Source organism: Chenopodium quinoa, unplaced genomic scaffold, assembly GCF_001683475.1.
Source record: "Chenopodium quinoa cultivar QQ74 unplaced genomic scaffold, ASM168347v1, whole genome shotgun sequence".
NCBI classification, from domain to species: domain Eukaryota; kingdom Viridiplantae; phylum Streptophyta; class Magnoliopsida; order Caryophyllales; family Amaranthaceae; genus Chenopodium; species Chenopodium quinoa.
The window spans coordinates 6,307,915-6,329,566 of NW_018744704.1; the positions used below are offsets into that span (position 1 = coordinate 6,307,915).

The window sequence follows — 21,652 nt, forward strand, 5'->3', positions numbered from 1 at the left end:
CTCAAGAGGTATAAACCATTTTTTTCAGTGATTCGTTGTATGACAATATTTGTACCACCAAGAGGTGGTTGGTACCAAAGTTGTCTTAGTGGTACCCTTGATCACATGTCGCGGTGCACTTGAAACTTGACACGTTTAACCACCTACGTCGAGTGAAACACAGAATTCCAGGACTTTGACATATAGTCACCAAAGAGAACTCTACTATTGCACCGGCTCATTGCCGTTGAATAGTTTCCAACTGTGCTCTATGGTCATATATACGAACGTTCTGATTTTCAAATCACTAATATTCTAGAGTACTGTCACTTAGTTATCAGTACCTTGACTAGTAACTACTCATAATTAGTTATTAGTAACTTGACTACTAATTAGTTATTAGTCACTTTCCTACTAATTAGTTATTGGTAACTTGACTAGTAACTAGTTATTAGTAACTTGACTACTAATTAGTTATTAGTCACTTTCCTACTAATTATTTATTGGTAACTTGACTAGTAACTAGTTATTAGTCACTTGACTACTAAGTAGTTATTAGTCACTTGCCTACTAATTAGTTTTTAGTAACTTGACCGGTAACTAGTTATTAGTCAACGCCCCCCTACGACGCAGGTTTTTGTACCACCCAAAAGACGTATAATACATTTCTATTTCATGCGGTTCATTGGTTTTACACCACCACGACTTTAGGATAAGAGGTACCTTTGATCACATGAGACATGACATTGTATAACAGGTTTTGTACCTGAATTTAGTGCTACCAAAGTTGTCATAGTGGTACCCTTGATCACATGACCCGATGTACTTGAAACATGACACGTTTGAATGGTAAAATAATTTAACAACCTACGTCGAGTCACATACATGATTCCGGGAATGCGATATGTAGTCACTAAAGACAACTCTGTTATTGATACATGTAGCTGTTGCGGGACAGATTGGCATTGAACCCGCTACCAAAGTTGTCATAGTGGTACCCTTGATCACATGACCCGGTGTACTTGAAACATGACACGTTTAATTGGTAAAATGGTTTAACAACCTACGACAAGTCAAGGACATGACCCCCGGACTGCGATATATAGTCGCTAAAGAGAACTCTACTATTGATACATGTAGCTGTTGTTGGATAAATTGGCATTATAACCGCTTACTACCACTCAATGGTTTCCAACTGTGCTATACGGTCATCGTAAATATCCGAACGTTCTGATTTGTAACTCACTAATATTCTAGTGTACTGTGACTTAGCTATTAGTAACTTGACTAGTAATTAGTTGTTACTATCTTCACTACTAATTAGTTATTAGTTACATGACTAGTTGTTACTTATTAGTCAGTTGACTACTAATTAGTTATTCGTATCATGACTAGTAAGTGACAGGTGAACTATGTTAGGGGTAATTATTCAACTAACATGATGATGGAAAGTAAGCAACACTACAGGCCAAAATATTACTCAAAAGAATGAGTATGACTGGTGCACTTATGTATTTAAGTGGATGTTTGCATCAGCGAGGAGTTTCCAAAGGACAGATATTGTTGACAATGACAATACAAAGACACATTGTCGGAAATATAGAAAAAGAAGTCCTTCATCTGCCAAAACAATTTCCTCTGCCATAATATTTCCTCTGACAATGATAATCATGGCACTTCAGTGAGTAGAGTACCGTCATTAAATTACCGACGTGTGTAACATACTTATTCTCGTTAAATTGATTAAATAAACAAGTGATCAAGTTTCATCAAATTAATTACATCTTAATCACATCTTATTTTATGCAATTGCCTACGTACGGTGCCGGGGCTAAATTAGTTGTATATTTATGGGGCCTTATTCAGCTATTTACCAAAACTCCTTTTAATCAACTCGAAATTTTGTACCACCCTGCCGGTAGTGGTATCATAGTTGTCTTAGTGTGTCATTGTGTGAAAACCTTACCACGCTTACTTCAGTGGTTCCAAACATACAACTAATGTACCACCCTGTTTAATTCCGTAGGTTCGTATCTAAAGTGGGAAAAAATTCTCCGAAAAACATTTCCAAAGTACAAACACCAGAATACATTTTTTACCCACTAAGGCAAGTAATCAAGTATGATAAACAAATAGTTCACTCCCTCCCCCCTCCACTTATTTCTTAAGCGTAGACAAAATTGAAAGGGTAACACCATGTTTCGAGAGTGGTACAAAATGGGGCCATTTTATACCACCGTAACACAGTGGTACATTTAAAATCCCCCTGAATGTATAGGTAAACATAAAGTTGTTAGGTAAACATAATGTTTTAGGTAAATCACCCAGATGTATAGGTAAACTTAAGGTTTTAGGTAATCATAATGGTATAGGACAAATATGGAGATTAATTGTAAAAGCTTATTTTAGCTAATCATAATGTTTTGGTAGAAACCAATTGTGATTTGTAAAGTAATGCACGTAGTTTACTACTAATAATAATCCGGTCCTATGAGGTCACACATACGAGTAGAGTATATGTGAGGAGTTGCAATGTTTATTGTAAATATGAAGTCACATATGAGAAATTATACAGTGAAGAGGGAGAAAGAAAGGAGAAAGTCGGTTTAAGTAGTAAAAGAAGGTGACGGTTGCATGTGAAGTGAAAAGGTTTGATTTGACAATTCAATGGGTTGAATAAAAAAGTAATAATTAGAAATGCACGCATAGCAGTAAAGAGGGAAACCGGGAAACGAGGAAGGATTACGGTTTTGTTTTACAGCATTTCCAGTTCGCATCAGACTCTTTTTTTTTAAATAAACCCTTGTCTTTTCAGTTCTCCGTTTTCTCTGTCTTTTTTTCTAAAGCACCTTAATTCTAGTTAATCCAAATTGTTAGACATCTTTTCCAATTATTCATCGAAGCCATGGAAAACAACAGGGAAGTTAGTGAGTTGGAAGCACAGGTTGAAGTGGTGTACACTGAATTGGCTGAAATTGGGGCGCAGTGGAAGGTCAAGAGAGAAGAATATGATACAGTTACAGAGGCATATACGGCAAAGGTACAAGAAATGAAGGTCTTGACGGCCCAGTTGCACCGGCTACGACACCAGCGCTTTACAGAGCTTGCCCGGGAAATTGACGAACTCCTTAGTAATCGTTCGGGAGGAAATGGCGGAGATGATGCGGCGCTTCAACAGAGGGAGGACGTTTTTAGAGGAGGTCATTTAGAACAGAAGGATGAAGGTGGTGCTGGAGGAGATCCTGGAGAACGGAATGAGGTTGGTGGTGGTCATGATCCTTTGGAATGCGTAGTTAAATATAAGAATCACTACAGAAATGCCCTGGTATTGCGTTTAACTTGTGTATGTGTGTTTGTCTCTTTATTCGTGGAATAATAATATGTGTGTGACTAATATAGTGCTTGTACTGTTTTCCTTGTGCGTAGCCTCTTCCTAGAAGTTGGAAGTCTTTTGCGGCTGGTTTTTCGACTCCTGTTCGTGTTCGACGTGGACCAGATGGGCCATCGTGGAGTGTGGAAATGCTGGGTTCTAAACTTAGTGACGGTCGTGGTCTGTTCTTGTATTCTGGTTGGGAGAACTTTGTGGTGGACAATGATGTTGAGCATGGTGATACTCTTAGCGTCCGTTATTTTAGTCAAGGGGTTTTCCAAACTACTATGTTACCAGATTTTGATGATGGTGATGATGGTAACTAAGATATCATTTGTGTTTTGAAACCTTGTGTCGTTTATGTCTGAAGTAGCTGTTGAACTTCTGATAACAATGCTTTAACTGTATCATTTTGGTATTGTGCTGAACAAAAACAATTTGGTATTGTTCGCTTAATTATGCAGTGTCTTTTGGACAGTTTCTGCGTATTGAATAACAGTGTTGGGATTTTCAACATTATTCTACTATTAATTATGCAGTGTCTTAAATATACTGCATTTGATTTGTTTTCTTTAGTACGCGGCTATTGCTAGAGTGCTAGGCAAATAAAGCTTATGCCGGGTAACTTACGGTGTACATTTTCATCTTATGCCGGGTGAGAGAGAACAAATGTTTTATATTCAACATAGGGTCTATATATATTTTCTTGAGCATTTGCATATCAGTAAATCTCTGTTACTCACTGTGAGAAACGTTTTTGTTTTTCACAGTGGCAGTTTCGTAAATAAAATGTACCGCCGTGACTAAAGTGGTACAATTTTATCATCCATTTCGTAAATAAAATGTACCACCGTGACTAAAGTGGTACATTTTAAAATGTACCGCCGTGACTAAAGTGGTACATTTTATTTACGAAACTGCCACCGTGAGAAACAAAAACGTTTCTCACAGTGAGTAATGGGGGCGCCCTCCATACATATTGTATATACTTAGAGGAATCATAATCCACTAGTTTGAAAAAGAAAGTTCATTAACACAGATCATATGTACACAGGACCGGTGAGTTGACCAACTAGTATTTCATAAAACACGCATATTTCCCTGACGCATTTACAAGTCATACAAGTTACTGTGCTTTCCGCATCCGCGTCATAGTGAAGCTCCCATTGGTTTAAGTTCTTCTCGTGCTCTAGTTTATGTTTGCAGAATATCTTTGGCTTTGGCAAATAATGTAAAATCATATGATTGCGCATCATATTATATTTCTCCATATCACGTAACTTCCTTCTACACTGGACTATCCCCACGGATCCGATGCTGTTGATAGTCTTCTTCAAAAGCTTAACACCCCGTTCTTCTTCTTCGGTGTATATGTATATCAGGCTTAGTACATATGCTGCCGTCGAATTGTGAAACTCATTTGCTCTTGCCAACATCGTCAATCCTTTGTCCAACACCATGGTGTTGAAGTATTGTCGCTACATTAAAGAGAAATAATAAAACACTGACTATAAGTCTGCAACATAAATTCTAACAATTACAATTCGAAAACTACCACTGCAGTTGTGGTGATACATATTATTTAGAAAATGGATGATAAAATTATACCACTTTAGTATTAGTGGTACATTTGATTTATAAAACTACCACTTTGGAAAACAAAACCGTTTCACATAGTGAGTAACAGATATTTACTGATAAACTTCCCAATAATTGAGAAAGGAGACGTACAAATCCAAACTCAAGAAGAGCTTCAAGATGTTCATTCTCCACGCAGTTGACGAATAACTTATCCGCTGCTTCTTGGTGTGGCGTCAACTCTCGTGCTTTAACCCAGGGGAGGTGAATTTGTTGAATGACCCCCTTTTCTTCGGATATCCGTCGCAGGGTTTTACAACTGTTATCAAATGATACGGCAGAAATTAGATTATTACATTCTTTGTGTATATGATGAGAACAGAGTACATGTTGCAAGTACAAGCCTACATTAATTTGCACCGAAATAGATCAGCAGGAGATGACTTAGAAACGCAACTTAGAATGGTCGCCAACACTTCTGGCGGAAGGATGTCAACCATAGAGGTTGTAGCGGTATTCGCTTCTACATCCATTTTTTTTTTTTGAGATTGGCAGATCCGAGATCGCTTTGTTCGTACAGACGGAAGTGAATTTATTCCGAAAACTGTTTGACATATAAGTAGATTTATCAGTGACGGTTCACCTTCATGCCTGGGATTGGATGTAGTGGACTTGAGTTGTGATGATGATGGTTGAAAATTAAAATAATGGGGGAGATTTATAATTTGTGGTACATATCTAAGCCGTAAATGTATTAATATATCTATCACGTAAATTTAATTCTTTTTCCCAGTGGGAAAAATAATGTCAGTCTTTGGGAATTACTAGGTAAATTTTTTTTTTGAGGGATTTATCAATAACTACATACTAAAAGACACACCAACAATAACACGTGTCGATTTCTAGTGTGTTCTTAGTATATTTTTTTAATAATTAGTTACTAAATTTTATTTAAGGAAATTATTTTAAAAAAAAAAAGTTTGATTTTGTCAACTCTATAGATGAGCAATAATAATTACCATTTTTATGTAAACACTCAATTAATTACAGAATAATAAGGAAATATATAATATTTTTCAAGAAGATGTATTTTTAGTGGAATAAATTTTAAGAATATGATCTTGTTCAAATATTCCATGTTACTTCGATTTTATTCAAGATATTAAACAATTTTTGTATTTTATGCTATAAATAAATTAATTTGTCAAAAGTATTTAAAATAACGTACCGTGCGTGGCACAAGACCTAACCTAGTTGTTATATATAGTTATACATTATTGATTGATAAGTATTATAATCATAGATTATTCCAGAAATAAGTATGTGATAGGTTGATTTGGTATTTGCATTTTTAAATTGTAGCATCTAATACACAAATGAAACAAAAATTTGGCAAAAAAATCTGAGCATTCTTTTTTCTGTCTTTTTTAAACTAGGTCACAGATTATTTTAAGAATATAAGATTATTTTAAAAAATCTGACCATTTTTGTAACAAAAAATATGTACAAAACATACTATTATTTTGGTAAATGATTTGTTACCTTAACTAACAGTTTTTTTAAAGGAAAAAAGTCAAAATAACACGGTAGGAGATGACACGTGCCGTTGCTTGTGTGTCTTTTAGTATATAGTTACTCATACAAATTCGTTTTGTGCTCGAAGCATTAACCCAAATAAATCAAATGATTCTGGTCATACATTTGAGTAACTAAACGTATTAGAATTAGTTAACTATATTTCTTGTCACCCGAAATGTCCATCAAAATCGTTTTTTTTGAACTCTGATCATATGGCAATGAACAACTACAAAAAGGAAATGGATTGTTAATAACCAGGGTGGAAAATTGCCACCGTCGTAGGATAACGTCAAAGCCTGATAATATGCAAGTTGTATTGTTCAATTCCAACGTATGTGTACATGCTATTATTAATTAATAGCCAAGTATCATTTTCAATGTAACTTTCTTAACAATAATTGGAATCAAAACTTCAAACCTATAATAAGAATTAAAATAAGGTATGAACTCCATTAAAAAGAAGGGGATAAAAAACAACTTCAAAAGTTAAAACAGAATATTTGATGAATATTAGAAGAGAAGAAAGGCAGTAAATAAATTATTGGAACAAAATATTTGATGAATAGGTCTTTGGATATTTATTAAATAAGGGTTTGATTAATTCTGTTTGGAAATGACCTCTTATAAACCTTTCTGATGTGATACTTATGTTTTGAAAAAATTCTCTTTGGAAATAATTTAAATAATTACTAACCTTGTTCAACCGTTCAGATGAATATCGAAACAGAAAAATGGCAGTAAATAAAATTGTTTTACTCTAGTTAAAGGTAGAAATAAATAAAAAGTTTGAACACTACGGGTTGAACAACCACATTTTACTCTAGTTTTATTTACGCAACTTGTTTTTAATCTTTGAAGCCTGGATACTGAATAGTTAAATCAATTTAAAGCCTTGATACTGAATAGTTAAATCAATTTATTATACTTTGAAACTGCGTTCAAGACTTTTGAAATTTAATACTTGCGACAAATGACCATACTCTATTCAACCACCACTTTTGAAATTTAATACTTGCGACAAATGACCATACTCTATTCAACCACCCGATCTACTTATTATTCCATCACCCTATTGAACCTTCATCCTTGCCGGAATTAAAAAATGGGAGATAATATGTGATTTTCTGTATGTTTGTTGAAATTCAAGGCCATTGCGTTATGGATATTACCATGTAATATGTCATGGTGAAGATTCGGCTATATTTATATGCAATCAAATCCCAATAACAATAACATGTACTATGTTGTCAAAGTGTTCTAATTATGTGTACACATGTTTGACCTACTTTAAGACCAAATATGAATAGAATTAAAGTTTCATACTATTCCTCAACCTATTTTGACTAATCAAAAATAATTTAATCCTAAATTAATCCTCAATACGTTCTGAATTTATTTTAATTGACAACAACGCTTGACTAATTGCAATAGTCAAAATCAATTACAATTAATAGTCAAGTATTATTTTCAATGAAACTTATTTTAATAATAATTGAAATCATAACTTTAATACTATATTAAAAATGTCAAAATCAATTACAATTAATAGTCAAGTATTATTTTCAATGAAACTTATCTTAATAATAATTAAAATCATAACTTTAATACTATATTCAAAATGAAAATAAGGTATGAACGCCATAAAAAAGCAGGGGATGAAAAACAACTGAACAAGCTAAAACAGAAAATTTGATGAATATTGGACCAGAAAAATGGCAGTGATTTAATAATAGGAACATAATATTTGATGAACATATCTATGGATATTTACTAAATTAGTTTTTGAACAATTTTGTTTGGAAATAACTTAAATTTTTGATAAAACCTTTCCGATTTTCAAGGTATTTATTAACCTTGTTTCCTGCGTCCTTTTATTGCGAAGTACGGAGTACATGCATATGTACTTATTACGTTCATTCATTGATTTGTCAAATGACAACTCTATTCTCACCTTTTCACTCCTCTTAAACCGTCACTGCAACCATTATTTAAGCCCCCCTTTTCTCTATCTGATGTCTCCACCTATTTTACCTTCAGCTCCACCTCAAAGCTTCATTTTTTTAAGCAACGACGCCCCAAACAAAGTTCATTGCCTGTTAAATCCTAATTCTCTTTGTTTAGTTCCTGAATTATTTCAGTTTTCTCTCCCAAACTTTCCAATTTCTCCCTCTCTAAAACCTCATAACTTCCTCAATTATGGTTGGTTTTTCCTCCATAATGACGCTATACGCCACCTTAAGGAATCCATCGAGAGCTACGCAGCAGGTCATTGGAATCAGGAGGATCAGTGAAAACAGCGCCCTTGACAATTAAATCGTCGAAGATGATGCCCTTGTCAAGGATGCTGTTATCACGTTCTGGCTTATTTCAATAATCTGCAGCAGCCAGGGCGGGTCCAAAGTGGGTTCATTGAACCCACTGATTTTTTTACAAAAATTGACATTTTATTTGTGTGATATATTTCAAGAATTAAAGCCCAGTGGTTTTATTTACCTCCCACCAAAACGAGTTTTTGGGTTCAGAACCCTGCCTATAATTTTATACCCATTTACTGTACGTTTTGAATCTAAATGTCTTACTTTTTATACTATTTTTCGAGTAATTTAATCATTTACTCTTTTGGGTATTTGTTTTTTTGTAAATTGGTAATTGGTTTTCTACTATTTTTATCCAACTTGTGCTTAAAACTTCTTGAATTTAATTTTGGTAGTTGATTTTGTTAATTTTGTTAATTCGGTTTATTTGGTTACTAGTAGTCGCGCTAGAACCCAGATCGAAAGTGATGTTTGAATGTGTGACAAACTTTAGCTATCGATTTTGGGTTTTTGGGGTAAATGGTTGAAATTGGGGTCTTGGGGAAGTACCGCTGTAGGTATTTCTTAAGGTGGCTTATAGCGTCATTACCCTGAAAAAACCTACCATAATTGAGGTAGTTAAGGAGGTTTTGGAGAGGGAGAAATGGGAATATTTGAGAGAGAAAGATGAAATGATTCAGGTCCTAAACTAAGAGAAAGAGGATTTAGCAATACAGCAGAAGATTTTAACATATAAGATGGAAACAGCTGAAAATTGGTTATCGATACTTGACGGGAGATATAACCAGAATGATGTGCTTGGATTTTGAAAGAGATGTTATATTTACAAGTACGCGGTGTGGGAGAAATTTATCAGTAAGGTTTCACTTGCGATGCTCTTATCTGGAACATCAATCTAGACAACATAACCTACAGTCACGCATATGATCATTTTTCCTCCATCGCATTTTTGTTATTCCTATTTTGAATTCTTTTACTAATTGTTTCTAAAGTGTAATCGGGTGATTATGGGTGCTTCAGGGATGTAAAGGGAGAAATTAAAAAAAAAAAGTTAAAAAACCTAGGGGTTGAACAACCCTAGGCGGAGACGTAGGCATTTTTTGCCAAAGTTCGTAATGATATGTCTTTTTTACTGCTTTTTTCAGTTTTTTGCTTTATTTTGCTGCTTCAATTTTACTTATGCAACTTTTCTTTAAGCCTTGTAGTAAATCTCAAAGCCTTGACACTTTACTAACGCAACATTTATTTAAGCCTTGTATTAAATCTCAAAGCCTTGACACTGAAAAGTTAAATCAGTTTACTACACCTTTGAACGGTCCTAGGCGGAGACGTTCGCACTTTATGCCGAACTTCGTAATAGTATTTCTCTTTTACTGCTTTTTTGCTTTATGTTGCTGCTTTTACTTCAAAATGCAGATTGTATTGTTCAAGTCCAATATTTTCTAAGTATGTTTTCAAAGTTATAATCGGGTTAATTTTAAAAAAACAAATTGGGATTAAATATTCACTTAGCTCTAGGCCTTGACCTTAAAATATTCACTTAGCTCAAGGCCTTCACCTTAACCCTTCAATGAAATACAAATAGAAATACAAATAACTTAGCTCATTGATTTCTATATCTTTAAGGCCACTTTAGTACAAAACTAATTCATTCAATCATTAGTTTTGAAGACACTGTACGAATTATTTTACAAAGCCTCGAAAATAATCTCAAGACCTTAAAACAATTGACAATTGCCCAATTGGAACAATATTCTATATTATTAATACAACAAACAATAGGAATGAATATCGTCAACTGACAAGATTATTGAACAAAGTGAAAATAATAACCATATCCTAGAACATTACACTTTCCAAACTGAAAGAATACAAATAGAACATTATTCAGAACATTCCACACTGAAAAAATTACAAATAGAAAGAGCGATACAAGTATAAATACAAATAGAAATACAAGTGTAACTGAGCTCATTGAACTGTCAGCTCAGGCATTCGGCCCCTCCTTTGCCTGGCCTTGAAGTTAACCCCGGGCACTGGTAAATCATGCATCTGCATCCAAACAAAGTTACATCAGATTCAGATTTAGATTCAATGTACACAGGTGAAACATCTACTTTAAGGTCAAACCTCACATTATTCGCTCCAGCTTGTAGGGGTCCAACACTATCCCTTGCATCCCTTGGGTGTTGTTCACCGTAAGCAACATCCAATAGCTTCAGCCACACAACCAATTACCAATGGAAAAAAGGTTACTCTAAATCAGAACACTATGCATACTATGCAATATAATACAAATACAAAAGTGCTTACCCCTAGTTTCTCGTAGTCGCCGGACAACAATTTGTCTGATTTTGCTGCCTTGCCAATCTGCTCCATTATCCACATACACTTTAATTCTTGGAAAAACATCCCACTGAATAGGATCCCTATCCAACCAATCCAAGTAAAATATCTGCCACATAATAAAAGCAAAACAAGCAATTACTAAACCACAAAAGCACAAGACAAAAAAGAACAACCAACAATACACTAAAACACATACTACGGCAAATATTGCACACCCGCCGCATCCACTGGCAAACCCATTAGCATAGAAACGTCGAGCAAAATTTTGTACGCTCTCTAGCAATTTCGACAACACTAAAGAACACCAATCGTACTCAATCGCCTCCATAGCACAACTTACTGCAGGTAGCAGGTCAGACGCAAGCCAAGGTGACTGAGTGGGACACAACACCATCTCTAAAGCAATTATCAAGAACAACGTCTTGAATTCCTCTTCCTCTCCAGCATCAAAGTACCCCTCCAACCGATTCATCATATCTGAACTTAAAGGTATGCCTACAGACGTGTAGACCTGACCAGATTGTCTACTAGACTTGGACTCCCACGATTTACCATACTTGAGAATAAATCTCTGAACCTTCGCACGATCATGTTGGGTCATGGTTTTAGTACTAGGAACAGTCCTAGAACCCATTGGTATCCCTAGCACCCACCGAACCTGATTCTTTGAAAACCGAAACTCAAGTCCGTTGGGACTTCTAAGCATTTTACTGATTGGATCCACCCGTGTCATGACCCAGTATGCCAATTGCTTAGGTAAATGCATATCTAAAGCAAGATGTAAAAGACTGCCAAATCCCATCTCACAAACCCAACATCTTCTCATTAAATTTCTGACATATGCGCCCAAATGACTCGATGCGGCAACTCATGTGACGAGGCTGCCAATGAAATTACAGTAATTAAGTTAATGTTGCTATCCCACACCCATTGACAACTGAATTAACAAGCAAACTTACCCGACTTCTGGCCTTTAAATGTTCAGCCATCACCTCCGCCCTACATTTCACGGCCCCTCCATAACTAAATCCGTCATCCTAAGCACACCAGCAACTCAATTCATGCATAAACCTTAATCGTGCAAACAAAACAATTTCACACACGCAGAATTACGTAATGTAGTACCTTAAACAATTCTGGATACAAAGGCATGGTCTTCTGCTCACGTACATTACTCTTCTTAATGAGCCCATACCCCTCTTCATCTTCAGCCCCAACCTTCATAACCACAAAATACCCAAACATTATACCATAATTCAAAACATAATCACATCCCCATAAAACCACAATTCAAAACATCAACACATCACCAGCCTACAGACTATCTTTTAAATTTAAATAACCCTCACCATTGTACGTTTACGCTTACCATTCCCCACTGACATTTTCATAATATGCAACATAAGAATACCCACAATAACCTATCAAAACGAATCGAATATTCATACGATTTCACACCACAACACAATATCACATAGAACGAATGAACAATGACCACCAATGATTGCACAATTCACCTCATTCCATGAAACTTAATAATGGAATGAGCAGCATAATTGCACCAGTAATTTAAAAATTCCAATTAAATTCCGCAAATTCCACACATTCCATTAATTTATTCCGTTTACATCCAATCAACAAACATAATCGCAACAATTCCATTTTTTAACAAGTTCCACCAGCATAATTGCACCCGTAATTTAAAAATTCCAATTAAATTTCGCAAATTCCACACATTCCATTAATTTATTCCGTTTACATCCAATCAACAAACATAATCGCAACAATTCCATTTTTTAACAAGTTTCACCAGCATAATTGCACCCGTAATTTAAAAATTCCAATTAAATTCCGCAAATTGCACACATTCCATTAATTTATTCCGTTTACATCCAATCAACAAACATAATCGCAACAATTCCATTTTTTAACAAGTTTCACTTACGTTCCGCTAATTCCACAATTTATCAATTACAGTCAAACTATTACCATTTTTACCTTTGCTTGTACAGATCCGAAGTGGAACTGCAACCCTAGCATCGAATTAATTCTATCAACAGAAACAATCGACATACAGAACATCGAACCCCAACCATAAAAAATTCGAAATACAGAAAAACAAAAAGCCAGTTCGAAATTACATTGAATGAGAAAGAACCTGAATACACCGATAATTCGAGTTGGGACCTCCTCGCCTTGAGTTCCGCCCGGAATTCAAGTTGGACCTCTTCGAGCCTCTTCGGGTTCGGTTTCGCCCAGAATTCCAGTTCAGCTTCAACGAAGTCCAATTGATATTTTCTTTGACTAGGGCTTCGGCGTTTTCATGAAACTCCATAAACGTCCAATGTTAACGGCGTCAATTGTGACAAACCCAACATGAGTACAATTGGCAAACCAAGTAAAACACGTCAGCAAAATGAGGCCACATCACCCATCCACCAAGTGACTTATAGTAGGTGAAAAGTCGGCTATACCCCTGTGAATAACATAACCTGTTACTCACTGTGAGTAATGGGGGCGCGCTCATTAACAAATAAAGGTCCTCCAATGAATTTACTAGAGAAACCAAGTATCAAACATTTGCATTTCTTCAACTTTAAATAAATATATTCTCTTTTGCATATGGATTGTTAATGGATTTTTGGACCTCTAATTTCTCTCAAGGCTGGGTAAATATTCACCGAAAGCCATAGGTTGTAACTCATGCAGTTAGCATTCATCTCCCCGTCTAGCTTAAATGAACTCTAAATTTCGCAAGTTTTTTTCGTTGTAAAGAGATTTTGCACCTAATTTTATAACTATATGAAATATGTGGACAGAGATACTACTTTGCAACAGCAAAAGAGCTGATGAGACTCAATGGTACAAACAAGTCTATGGTTACAAACCATTTAGCCGAATCTATGGCAGGAGCCATGACAATTAGAGCTTTTCAACAGGAGGAATGTTTTTTTTTGCTAAAAGTCTCGATCTTATTGACACAAATGCAAGCCCATTCTTCCATAACTTTGCAGCTACTAAATGGCTTATTCAGAGGATTGAGATCCTCAGCGCTGCTGTTCTTAAAACAACAGCACTATGCATGGTTTTGCTTCCATCTGGAACAATTAGCCTAGGTAACATCTCTCTCTCTCTCTCTCTCTCTCTCTCTCTCTCTCTCTCTCTCTCTCTCTCTCTCTCTCTCTCTATCTCTATCTCTATCTCTCTATCTATCTCTATCTCTTAGCTACAAAACTTTCATTAGCATTTCTAATATTACCAACAATGCAGGCTTCATTGGAATGATGCTATCGTATGTTCTAGGGTTAGATGTAGGTATGGTTTTCTCAATTCAAAATCAATGCATAATAGCCAACCGAATCATTTTTATGAAGAGGATTCATCGGTGCATGGATATACCCAGTGAAGCTTTAGAAGTCATCAATGATAGCCGCCCTCCAAAAAATTGGCCATCGGTTGGAAAAGTGGTGGTCCATAATCTACAGGTTCACTTTCCTAAATAAGATCAGCATGTATTATATAACCAATACCTAATTCCTATAATCAACATGTATTGTACTATTGTGTAGCATTTAATTGTTGTTGTTGTTGTTGGTTGATCAAAATGTATTTTGGAATGATACTTAACATTTTTATGTTTGAAACAGATAAGATATAGACCAAACACACCACTGGTTCTTAAGGGAATCAATTGCATGATTGAAGGCGGAGACAAAATTGGTGTTGTTGGCATGACAGGCAGTGGAAAGACTACTCTAATAGGGGCACTGTTTCTCCTTGTAGAACTAGTAGAAGGGAAGATTATAGTTGATGGGGTGGATATATGTACTATAGGAATTCACGATTTAAGGTCACGTTTCGGGATTATCCCTCAAGATCCTACACTCTTCAATGGAAGTGTACGATTCAACTTGGATCCATTATGTCAGCATACTGATGAAGAAATCTGGGAGGTACAGTTTCCCTTTCTACCCCAACGATATCTAGAATACATACATTTAGTGTAATACATACATTTTTCCCCCTTGTAATAGTTGCCAGGGAAATGTCAACTCAAAGAAGCTGTATGAAAGAATGAGCAGGGCCTAGATTCCTTTGGTATAATTTTGTCTTTATTGTGGACTAAGATTTTTTTTCTATTTAACAAACATATTTTGACGTATTATTACTATACTTTATCATATTAGTTATGGAAAATGGATCAAATTGGAGCATGGGATAGCAACAACTATTTGGTCTAGGCTGCGTTTTACTGGTGCTCGATGAAGCAACTGCATAGATCGATAATAAACCTGATATGATTCTGCAGAAAACAATACAAATAGAGTTTGCAAATTGCACAATAATTACCGTAGCCCATAGGAAACCAACCGTGATGGATTGCACCAATGTTCCTGCCATCAGTGATGGTGAGTTATCTTTAATATTCTACCTTAAATTTATGTGACCATTTATATGTAATGAATCCAAAGCAAAAATCATAGATTTAGAAGAAAATTTTAAATAATATTATAGGTCGCAAGATAAAAACGTAATGAATTTGAGTCAAGCGCTATAGAATTTGGTAAAATAAAATGTAATGAAATGTTGTTGTAGGAAGGTTAGATGAATATGATGACTCAACGAAGCTAATGGAGAAGGAAGATACACTATTTGGCCAACTTGTGAATGAATATTGGTCTCATTTCCATGCTACAAATCAGTCACGTTGATTGAAAGGCAACAACAGGAAGTGACTTGTGTACTAGTTTCATTTAGAAGATGTGTTTTTGTGTCCGAATGTGCAGGTTGCATTAGTTGATACCTTTGATATTTCTAGTACCTCTCATCCTCTCTACCATGTTTACTGAATTATACCGGGCGCTTATGACTTTCTTTCAAATTTATGATGAATTTTTGTTCAATACGTATGTATATTTTCATTTAAGAATAATTTGAAGTTGAAAGTGAATTTTGATATTTTGGTTAAAGCTGAGAAAATAATATGCAAAGAAGTCTAAGAATCAATATCCGGGTATTTCAGGCTCACTAAGGTGCTAATGAGAGGTTATATTAGTAGAGACAATAAGAAAAAAATTAAACCACACCCATGCGCACTTCAAATCTCTCTCTTTAACTACTACATTTTCCAACCATTTCACTTGTATTGTCCTAATTGACCAAAATATGCATCCCAAAGGAGCTAAACTGGCCGGTAAAGAAGTAATAGAATGTGCAAAATCATAGTTAAGGAATACATTAAGTATAAGGCAACGAATTCCTAACATCCAAAAATCAAAAGTTATAAATTAAACACAAAGTGGAATGATAATTGTATAAACTATATAGCGAAGATTTTGTGAGGGTATGAAACCCCTACGAGGGATCAACCACCACCATTTTATCCATTTAGCCAAGACAGTTAGGGACTCAGGATTCTGTTTTACAAGGGTATGGCCGTAAGGTATAACCCATACTCCTTCCCTCTACCACCACCATTCTCTCTCTTTTATTTAGTTCAGCCATAATTTACATCTTATAAAGCTTGTAATGATTTCAAAATAGTACGAGTAGAAAGAACATTTCTTGCTTTAATTTGACATGATTTACGTATAAAAGTTGTAATCGTAATTTCTTAAAAGAAGCAGCTTTAATTTGACATGATTTACGTATAAAAGTTGTAATCGTAATTTCTTAAAAGAAGCACATAATCAGAATCCAATACTTTTGCAAAAAACATATCAGCCTTGCCAACCAAGAAACCCCGGATACGGGATATACAATTAACAAAAATTCACTTAATCGAAGATAAATCTAAACAATCAATGCCATAAGTAGTTTAATAGTGGAGACACCTTATAAAAGTGCATATTTTTTCAGAGCCTCAAAACATAAAGCATAGTTCTAGTTTCTTGAACCTTCTTCCTAAATCCTAATAATTGGAATAGATTTACCACAATTAACATCGATAATAAGAATCAGTAATTCAATTGGTAAAAATAAAGACTATTATAAAGAAAACTTTAATTAGAGAGAATATATAACATATCTGAATGTTTAAAATTTAACCTATTTGAAAAGTGACAATACTTCATATCAATTCATCCAAACGAATTGGAAAATTCAGATTATTACAAAACAAATTGTAAGATTCTAATTCGGTGGTATAACATAAGCACGATTCTACTGCTATTAAGCAATTTAAAATTAAAAACATGCATTTATCAAAACCAGATATCATTAGATCAATCAATAACACAAATAATGTAAACCCTAACTATATATATGTAACTTGATAACACATAACTTCCAATATGGTCCAAAAAGTAGGATCAAATTATAATTTGCTCATAAAATATTCAATTAATTTTAATTAAATTGATATTAAAGCTGCATTTGTTGATCAGTATGTAATTTCATAAAATTGGGGGAGGAGATAAAAAGTATTGAACCTTCAAATTAGGAGTCACTAACATCTCTGCTCTACGAATCTCTTCTACATCTCTCTCTCTCTGTCTCTCTCTCTCAAAAGTTGTTGGCGGGAGAGTTTGACACCAATAACCAAGTAGAGTTGGTAGTTAGCAAAAGGAATAAATAGTCACGCACTCGTCTTTTATTTGCAACACTGTACTCTGACTTTTACATACCCTGACTCGTAGGAGTCCCACTAGTCGCATAGTCCCTATATGCATTTTGTGTATATAGGAGGGCAAAATTGGAAAAGTGTTGAGTTTTGACATCCAAAGTGGTACTTGTTTTGGGGTTTTTGGAGTCCCTCGGGAGAGTTATAATTCCAGGAATGCGCGTCAACCGTCAGTACCTGCAAAACCACGAAACTCCGGTTGGGTGGAGTTCCGCCTCCAACGATCAAGTTAGAACGTTTTCGGATGTTTAAATGTGCGGAAGGTAAATGGATTTTCTCTCTGATTGAGAGGGAATCCTGCAATTAATATTGCTCAGTTTTTTTATGTTTGTATTTATGAATATGTAATAAAGCAGGATTTTCCTCTATTTATAGTGGAAGGGGATCAGTTCCCCTATTAGGGTTACGGTGCCACGTGTTAGCAGAGGATTGGATCCCATTGGGCCTCTCTGAGGCTAACACGTGTTAGCATGCCATTGGGCCACGTGGCATAGGGTAATTTTACCCCAAATATTTGAGTTCGTCTCCTTCCTTCCATTTTTTTTTTGAATTCGAATTTCAAATTTGAGCTTGAGGGGAGGTGACGACTCGCCTTCTGCCTCTTTCTATAAATAGGAACCCCACCCTCATTTGAAACACTTCGCAAATTTTCACAAACTTCTTGAGAGAAAAAGCTCTGATACCGTCCGAGTGCTCTCTGCTCAACTCTCTCAGGTACCGCCTGACTTCAGTCAATTTTCTGCTCTTGCTTATAATATACCGTCTGGGGCATCTTCAAGCCATTTTCTTCAAAACCGTCTGACCACCCGCTTATTTTCTTTCGCTTTCAAAACACCCACAGTCGGTCTCTATCACCTGTGGTATCTTCAAGCCACATTTTAGAGAAACGGTTGGGTCTTATGCAAATTTCAGTTGCTCTTCAAAGGGGTACGTCCGGGACACCGTCTAGGGCATCTCCAAGAAACAAAAAAGATTTTCGGCTGCTAACTTAAGCAAGTCAACCGTCTTCAAAGTTTCTTACATTTTCAAGGTACCGTCTCTGCCCCTTGCAACTTTTTTGAGTTTTTTCCGGTTGTATAGGTTGTTAGAGAATAATGGTCTCACCTAACACACACACGGCACGGCCTAGGGCAGTTGTCAACCGGTCACCGGACACGGCTGAATCTAGGACTGGGGATGTTGTCTGGGGGTGTTTGGACCACCCTTACTCTTCTGCGAATCCGACCTTCTCTGTTCATGTGTTGGACAGAATGGCTCGGACTAGATGGACGGTTGTAGACCCCCAGTATTAGTCAGGTGATTCAGCCGAAGTTCCGGTTGATGATGTTCCTTATGACCAACCAGGCGTACCTAGCACGCCCGGAGATGAGATCTTGGAGGAATCCGGGAGCTCAGACAGTGAAAAGACCGTCCAACAATTCGACTCCACTGTGTCAACGATGGAGCCGGATGCCCCTCAAGAGGACGAGGAGGCATATAATTGGCCCTCAATAAATAATCCAACGGAGGCGTATATGAGTGCCCAGGACGTGGTCACCTTAAACGCAACCCTTCCGGCATTTTCAGAAAAACGCCCGGTAGGGGCCGGATGGGAGATTGTTGTGCCGCTTGTGGAGGCAGCCGTTGTCTGGGATGACGACTTAGATCACGCTGATGATTACTTCGGCTACTATGAGGCGGCATTCAAGGCCGGTCTCCGGTTCGCTCTCCACAACACCATATAAGCCATTCTAAAGGGTTACGACCTTGGCGTCTGGCAGCTCACACCCAACTCATGGGTGAACATTCTTGGATATATTGCCGCCTACGAGATGCAGGACATAACGCCTAGCTGGGAGGCGTTTGCACATATGCATTACCTTAGCCGTGCCCCAGGCGGCTGGAATGTGTGGTATACATTGACCACGCATCCGGAGTATATGATGACGCTGGAAAAGCCGTCTAAGTGGAGCAGTTGGAAGAGCAAATTTTACATGGTCTTTTCCCCTTCTCCGCAACAGAACCACCGGCTGCGTCGCTACAACAAACACTCGGCTCTCCTGGGAAAGAAGTGTGCCCTCCCCAAAATACCGGAGAGGGCCTGGGATCAAATCATGGAGACGGGTCTTTTCAAAAAGACCACCTTGACTCTGGATGATGGGACAGAAGTCATTGTCCCCAAATTTTGGGTCCCTCATCCGGATTGGCTCAAAGACGAGGCGTTCCTTTCCGCCTGTGGCCTTAGCACCTTTTGGAGTAAACGTATGTTAATTGTTAACCGGCACACTTAGCCGTCTGTATGATGTTTGAACAGTTTTCGATTCTTATTTTTCCTCTTTGCAGAGAAAGGACTTGAGATGGTTCCTCTAGAAAAAATTTCGGTTAAGTCAACTGCTGAAATCCAGAAGGAACAGCTGGAGAAGCAACCGGCCCAGCTAGCGGCCAAAGATGATGGGGTAAGAACCGGCCGATCTCTCTACCATCTGTATTGTTTGTAGCTCATGTTGATACTAACCGGTTGATTTGTTTTCTTTTGCAGACGGGGAGCAAAAATGTTCCTCGTTCCTTTAGACAGATGTTGAAGAGACCGGGAGTGGAGCCCTCCCAGCCTGCTTCACAGAGAAGGAGGGTTCTGGTTGCCCCTGCCTCTACCGGAAGACCGCCGACTCCTGAGAGGCCTACCTCAGCAGGAAAAAGCCTGAGAGACCTAGGATTGAGCTTAGGGCCGGTTGAGGCCAGAACTTGGGAGCCCGAGGTACCCTCAAGCCGGGTGCTTGCTGTAGCATCCGGTTCCCATGCGGCTGAGGGTTGTGTGACCCCTCAGCCTGAAAATCAAGGTACTGCTCTCACCTTTGATCCCGCCTGGCCGCTTGGGCTTGTGCGAGTCAAGTCCCAAGCTACCTAGTCAGGGGATTCTTCAGGCAGCCGGCAGAATATAGGCGATGCATATGCTCAGTACTTAACCAATACATCTCATGATGCAGATGCCTCTTCTCGTTGGCTGGATCTGCAAAACTATGCCAAGAGAATGCCGAGGACCCTTATCTGGTCCGAAAAGGAGGCGCTACCGGGTATAAACCAGGTTAACATTGACCACATCTCACTGCTGGCTGAGGTAATTCACCGGTTGGGGTGCTTTTGTGCCAATTCGTTCATTGCCGGTTGTAGCATAATTGAGAAGCTAACTTCTTTCCAGCTGACTTTGCAGGTGATGTTGAGGGTAGATGGGATGAAGGTTCCCTTGCGGAAAAAGGAAGAGGAGGTAAGGGATGCCAAGAGACGGGCAGCCGAACTCATAGATGTTACCCAATATAACTCCCTTATGTATGAAATCCAAACTTAAAGCCGAGAGATGAAACAAAAGGAGCTGATCAAGGAGCTCACGGCTGCTACTGATGCAGCTAACAAAAAACCAGCCGAATTTGATCTCCAAGTAAAAAAACTCCAGGCTGATGTCAAAGCCTTGAGGGCGGCTGATAAGGAGAACACCGAGCTGCGGGCTGAGGTCAACTGGCTAAGGAACGAGTTGGCCCAGACTTAAGCGGAGCACAAAGACAAGCTGGCGGCTGAACAAGACCGGTTGGTCACCGAGAAAGAGCGCGACTGCGAGGAGTGCATGAAGATGGTCCGGTCCATGATCCATCCGGACACTGACTATGCCTTCTTCGACTTGAGGTACAAATACGCTACTGAATTATTTGACGCCCAAGTTCTCAGGACCGAGGAGCCGGCGCCCTTTAAAGAGTGGGCCGGCATCCCAGAGGAGGAGGAGCATGCGGAAGAGCTAGTGCTGGGTGAGGCTGGCGAAGCCCAAACCCAGCAAACTCAAGAAGCCCCTTCTACTGGCCAGGGTCAGCCGCCACAACAACATCAACAACAGTA

General features: G+C 37.5%; 1 pseudogene; it reads left to right on the forward strand.

Annotated features, from left to right (window-relative positions):
• LOC110702968 overlaps window positions 1-15,881 on the forward strand; it is a 33,615-nt pseudogene extending 17,734 nt beyond the window's left edge.
• Window positions 15,882-21,652: the final 5,771 nt, after the last annotated feature.